Below are 6,767 nucleotides of genomic sequence, written 5' to 3' on the forward strand. Positions count from 1 at the left end.
TCTGTCCCACTTTTCCCACTGAGCATGGTTGGTCAATTCTAAGTCACTCTGGTAGCTCTCACTTTCTGTGTCTTTCTGTGCATCCCAAGTCATGAGTTTCTCCACCTAGCTTTACAGCCTGTGGGTTTGTGAGGTGGACTCCCTCCTCCAGGAGCCCCTCTGTCTGCACACTCCAGGCTTTGGCACCCATCCAAGCTGAAGTGTATCATTGATTACATTGGTAGATGGGGAAAGGAAACAGATCACTGAATTCTGTCCTGGATGTAGGCAGTGGAAAGTCAAGAAGAACACTGGACTCAATGGCAGCACTTTCAGGCCCAGCCATCTCTGAAAGCTACACATCCCTGTCCTGGTTTCTCACCACAGAGGAAGTGCCTCCATGTCCTTCCCAAACTGAGCTTAAACTTCTCAAGGGGTCTACATCTAGCTCTCACCGTTTCTGTGACTATCTCTTGTCACCATATCCCACCCAGCCACTGTGGTAGGTTGACACCAGAAACCTTAGTAGTATATTTCTGAAATTGTTCTGTGGCACAGTCTTAAACAATTATCCCCTTTCCAAAATAGCTCCTGGGTAAATGCTCTCAAATACGGTAGGTGCTGCACTGGATTTCTTTTCCAACTGTAACCTGCTGTACAGAAGGAGTCACTTTCAGAGTAAAATCCCACTTTGTTTTTGCAGCTTACAGTAACTATGGGCTTTTCTTGGGGCTACCACCGCCAGCCTGATCCATTGTTTCTCCCTGGGGCTGCTGACCCTCTCCAGACTTACCTTGCATCAGTGGAGCCAATACCCCCTCCCCAGGAGTTGGGGTGAGCTTTTCAGATTGCTTCATTCTTTTCTCTGCATTGTGGTCCATTTCTCCAGCTTCTCTATAGTTTCTAGTTTTCCATTTAACTCTCTCCCAATACCTGGAGGTCTACTTCTTTTTTTTTTCCCTTCACCAAGTTGTTGTTTTCCAGATGTCTTGATTCCAGGTGCTATAGAGACTGTGTTTTGCTGCTGATCTCTACTCCACCATTTTTTTAAATCTTCACTTTAATTTGATATGTCACTATAATTGAGCATTTTCTAGACTTAGTGAGTTTTATCTAGATATGCTATTCATTTCTTTCAGCGTGAAAACTTTTCATCCCTTAATTTATTTTTGGTGATGCTGGAGAATCAGACACAAGGCCTTGTGCATGCTAAACAGGCTTTCTACTACTCCTGTACAGATATCTCTTGCAAAAAAATAAGCACATTTGTTTTATGAGATTAGCATAACTATGTTGCCAGAAAGGTTATTAAGCTTAGGTTGCCAATATCCCTTTTAGGATATTTCAGATAAACAAAAATATAGGTCCATATCTTAAGTTATAAATGAAAAGAAACCTTAAAATCTTTAAGAAAATTGAATCTAGCATATATAAAAAGGATACCTCACAACTAGTTACTATTCATCTCAAGAATTCAATATACAAATATTAGTGCACATCAAACAAATAAAGGGGGGAAATATAATCATCTCAATACATGCAGGGACTTTTCCTGCCTGCCTGCCTGAGGATCTGCTGCCATCATGAATGACGCAGGAACTATCCTGACTAGGAAGTTTATGACAAACTGACTACTTCAAAGGAAACGAATAGTCATTGATATCTTTTACCCAGGGAATGCAATAGTGCCTAAGATAGAAATTCAGGAAAATCTCACCAAAATGTACAAAATCACACCAGATGTAATTTTATTTGGATTCAGTACCCATTTTGGTGGCTAATAGAGCCTAGACAGGGACCCCACCAGTTCGAATGAGCCCACCCACCATCTTAGAGAAACATAGGTTTCATTTTACTTGGGTCACAGAGGACATGTCAGCAGGCTATGAGCAGTCCCCCAAGGACATGTCAGTATGTTGCAGAGAACATGTTCAGCAGGTTACAGGCTGTCTGCTGAGGACATGCTAGCAGGTTATCAGCCCGACATTTCTTGGACTCCTTCAAAAGCCTACCAAAAATGCTATGAAAAAGTCTTTAACCCTGTAAGAGACACCCTCTCTGTTTTGCTTGCACAGAGAGGTTCCTCTCCAGTTTGGCAATAAACCTGCTTGGACTGTTGAGTTCGTCTCTTTCCCAGTCATCTGGTGCTGAAACCCAGGACCAGGAGCTGAGAGCAGGAGCTCTTTTGCCACCTAGAAAGCTATGGGCAGTGACACGTCATCCAGGGCTTACTCCCAGATCCTGAGAGCCTCCTGTTTCTCACACTCTTTCCCCTCCTTCCCAAAGAGTTGGTTGCATGGGCTCAACTGCCTTCTGTGGTGGGACTGCAAAGGCTCTGGGCAAGGCTACACATTGACAAGCCTTCAAAATCCCCAGAGATAATTTTCAAACCCTAACCACCCAACTGGGTAATCAACTCTTCCTTCCCTTCCCCCAAGTTTTTGTGAACTCCAGTGCCAGAACTATCTTGCCAGACCTCAAAGTAGACATCCACTACCAGCTGCTAATCCATCACCACTACTGGGAGGGTAAGATTCTAGTCCAGTCAACTTTTTCTTGGCACCCAGAGAAAGCCAATCAATCTGCCATACCCTTTATTCTTTCATAATATTTTTTCCTTCCTCCCTGTTCACTATTTGAGAACACCACAAAGACGGGAACCTCCTGTACTCTGATGAGGGGACAAGCTTTTTTTAAGCATACAGGACAATCTCATTCAGCTCTGGGAGCCTACAGACACCAGGTGGGAGGTTGATTGCAGGGAAGCGTACTGGTGATCTGTTTCCTGATCTGGGCTGCCTTTCTTTTTTTTTTTTTTTTTTTGTATATCCTCTTACTGGTACATTTTAGGTGTACAATATCATGACATTCATCATTGGAGATATGGACCTTTATGTACTCTCTTGATTCTTACTATTTTCCCTTCCCCTGCCCTCCCTTCAACCCCTCCATCCCTCCCTATTTACAAAGACTTTGTTTCCAGTTTTTCATTTTCAACTATTAATTCCATTCCCTCTTTTCCTTTCCCCTACCCCTCCCACTTCCCCTTCCCCTTTGCCATGTTTCATCCTTTTTCACATTATCTATAAAACCTTTTAGTCCTTATTTACACTTCCAGTTTCTCACACTAGAGAAACTATTCAGTATTTACACATGTGTGTCCTATTTATTTCATTTAAGAGTATTGCCTCAATGTGCATCCATTTAGCAATAAATGTCTCTAATTTCTCATTTTCGATGGCTGAGTAGTACTACATTTTATTAAAAAACCATTTTCTTGATCTAGTCTCCAGTTGATGGGCATTTGGGCTGTTTCCAAGTTTTAGCTATCACAAACTGTGCTGCTATGAACATGGGTGCACATGTATATCACTGAAGTATGATTCTTTGAATTCTTTGGGGAAGATCCCCAGCAGTGGAATAGCGGGGTCAAATGGGACTTCCAGTCCTAGTTCTTTAAGGTATCTGCATACTGATTTCCACAGTGGTTGCACCAGTCTACACTCCCACCAGCAGTGGAGCAGGGTTCCTCTTTCCTCACAGCCCCGCCAGCATTTGTTATTGGTTGATTTCATGATAGCAGCCATTCTTTATGGAGTGAGGTGAAATCTCAGCGTCCTGTTCATTTGCGTCTCTCCAATGACCAGTGATACTGAACATTCTTCCTCAAACCTTCCCTTTTTTTCCCCAGACACATTCTCATACTCTTTCTTCCCACCTGATACCTGGAAAATGGATTGCCTGCCAGGGAATTCAGCCCCTCTCCTGAGTTTTTTCCCCTCCAAGCAACCTGACACACCCGGAGAAGACCTGGGGGCCCTCATGTCCTTATCTTCAGCTGCCAATTGACGTGGCCCAGATCCCAAGTACCCCTCCACAACATCATCAATGGATCCACAGGTAACAGTGGTGGTGGCTGGAAAACTGGTTTCCTTTCTGGCTGACTCAGAGGCCAGTCTCTCTTTTCTTATCGAATATTCAGGACCTTTGCTGGCCTTCTCTATCTCAGTTGTCAAAATGAAGGGCCTAATAGAAATGACTCCACCCTTATACTGTTCTTTAGGCCATATAACTTTTACTTACTCTTTTTTGTTAGTCCCCCACTGCCCCGTGCCCCTTTTAGGAAGAGATATTCTTCATCACTTGGGAGCATCTATATATATTCCCTTACTTCCTTCTGAGCCCTTCCTTATCTTACCAGTTGTACCCTCTAATGACACCCTCCCCTATGAGGCCATCCAACTCATCAAATCACAAATTGACCATGTTGTTTGGGACACAAAAACCCTCCCATATCCTTATACCACCAACACCTCAAAATAGCCCTGAGGGTCCCTACTGGAGCTGTCACAGTCAACCAACACCCCCTTATCCTGGACAGACATCTTGGCCTCCAGCCCATTATCAACCACTCTCCTAAAGCCCAAATTCTCTTCCCTACCTACTGCCCCTACAACACTCCCATCCTTCCTGAAAAAAAAAACTGATATCTCCTTCTGATTAGTACAAGATCTCCAAAAGATTAACGAAAATGTTGTTCCCACTCACCCAGTGATCCCCAACCCCTACACCCTCTCTCCCATATCCCCCAGTACCCAATACTTTATTGTTTTAGACTTCAAAGATGCTTTCTTTACTATCCTCCTCAGTCCTGATTCCCAACAACTTCTTGCCTTTACCTGGACAGACCCCATGTCTCTATTCATCCAACAACTCACATAAAAAATTCTTCCCCAAGGATTTTGAGATAGCCTCCACTTCTTTGGCCAAGCATTACAAAAGGACTTCCAATTGCCAGACCTTGCCCTTAGTAACCTGCTCCAATACATTGATAACATTTTGCTTTGTAGCCCCTCAAAAAATGACTCTATATCCCACACTATCTCCCTTCTTAAATTCTTGGGGAAATAAAGGACACCATGTCTCAGAACACAAAGCCTAGATTGTGTAACTAGAGATCACTTACCTTGGCCTTCACCTCGTCCTTACCACTCGGTGCATACTTCCCTCCCAAAAAGAGGTTATTAACAATCTTCCTTTCCCCACCACAAAACAAGATCTCCTTTCCTTCCTGGGACTTCCTACTTATTTCAGACTTTGGATCTCAAATTTGTCACTCATTGCAAAACCCCTCTATGAGGCTTCCCAAAGAGATCCCCTAGAAAGAGTGCAAGAAACACTTAATTCACGTTTCCTTTTGGGCTTTCATGTGGACACTCCTTAGGGCTGTCATTTTGATCCTACCTAATACTAATAAACCTTTCTTTCTATTTCAGGCCAGAAGAATTGAAAAGCATTAGGGCTACTTGCACAGCCAGCTGGAGACTCCCTCCAGCCTGTTGCCTATTTATCCAAGCAGCTTGACCTTGTAATAAAAGTTCTTAAGGTTTACAAGTCTTAGCATCAGCTACACTCCTTACCCCCAAGGCCCAAAAGATTACTTTCCATGAACCCCTACAGGTACATTCTTCACACAACCTCTCTGATCTCTTCTCAGCCATCGTGTTTTAAACTTTCTCTCTCTTGCCTGAGTTCAAGGCCTGCACTTACAGCTCTTACAGCCCTTGGTTACCTACTGCTGCTTGTCAGTCTTAAACCCTGCCAACCTCTTCCCAGTACCTGATTCCCCAGACTCCACTCCCCAGCATGAGTGCACTGAGCTCCTTGATTTTACTCTTCTTTTCCTTCTTTTTCTTCCCCATATAATTAATCTATTCCAAAGATTTTTTTCAGGAAAAAATAGCACTCATCTCCCAGGCAACTAGGCAACTACTTGAGAACACCTTCAAACAATCTTACTTCTCCAAAACAGGAAGGAAATAAAAAACAACTTCAGGCTGGAGATTTAGCTCAGCAGCACCATGCCTGCCTTGCAAGTGCAAGGTACTGAGTTTGATCCCTGGTGGGGGGGGGGGACTTCATTGCCCCCTCTCAGCAGGAAGTAGCCAAGAAAAAAATGATGGTCCATTTTTCCTAAGCCTCTTTCAAGCCAGGAATGAGAGAGATTCGACAGGGACACTGCCAGTTTGAAAGAGCCCATACACCATCTCAGAGAAATGTCGGTTTTGTTTTGCTTAGGCCACAGAGGATACATCAGTAGGTCACAGAGGACATGTCCAGCAGGTTATGAGTAGTTCCCCAAGGACATGTCAGCAGGTCACAGAGGACACGTCCTCCTGTGGTTTCTCTGACCCACTTTCTCAAAAGCCCACCAAAACATGCTATTTGAAAAGCCTCTTAGGCTGTAAGAGACACATACTCTGTTCTGCTTGCACAGACAGATCCCTCTCGGATTTAGCAATAAACTTGCTTGAACTATTGAATTCTCATTCCCTCTTTATTGCTCAGTGGCAACAAGACAACTGGCTTGGTATGACTTATGATTCCTTGGATTATGCAAAGAAAAATAACCCCAAATATAGACTTGCAAGACATGGCCTGCATGAGAAGAAAAAAAACTCAAGAAAACAGTGGAAGGAATGCAAGAACAGAGTGAAGAAAGTTAGGGGGACTGGAAAGGCCAATGTTGGTGCTGGCAAAAATCCAAAGAAGTAAAGATTCTGCAGTGACTATCTGAATGAGAAGACTAATAAGCTATAAGGACATCAAAAAATATGAACAAAAGGAAGCTACGCGCGGCTGTCCCGGGCCCCGCCCACCCCACTGTGAGGTCCGGGGCCATCTTGCAGCCCAACCCCCCTCCGAAGCTCTCTAAGCTGGACGGGCTAGGTGACAGGAGCAGCTTGAAGCTACTCCACGGTGAGGTCTGCGTAGCCGCGCGGGGGCCT

The 6,767-nt window shown here is 44.0% G+C and overlaps 1 pseudogene; it reads left to right on the plus strand.

Moving 5' to 3' along the window:
- The first annotated feature begins 1,562 nt into the window (after window positions 1–1,562).
- Window positions 1,563–6,534, plus strand: LOC101709868 (small ribosomal subunit protein eS24-like; annotated as a pseudogene).
- Window positions 6,535–6,767: the final 233 nt, after the last annotated feature.

Source organism: Heterocephalus glaber, unplaced genomic scaffold (genome assembly GCF_053883595.1).
Source record: "Heterocephalus glaber isolate CG9 unplaced genomic scaffold, H.glaber_assembly_v1.0 deba00001068, whole genome shotgun sequence".
Classification (NCBI taxonomy): Eukaryota; Metazoa; Chordata; class Mammalia; order Rodentia; family Bathyergidae; genus Heterocephalus; species Heterocephalus glaber.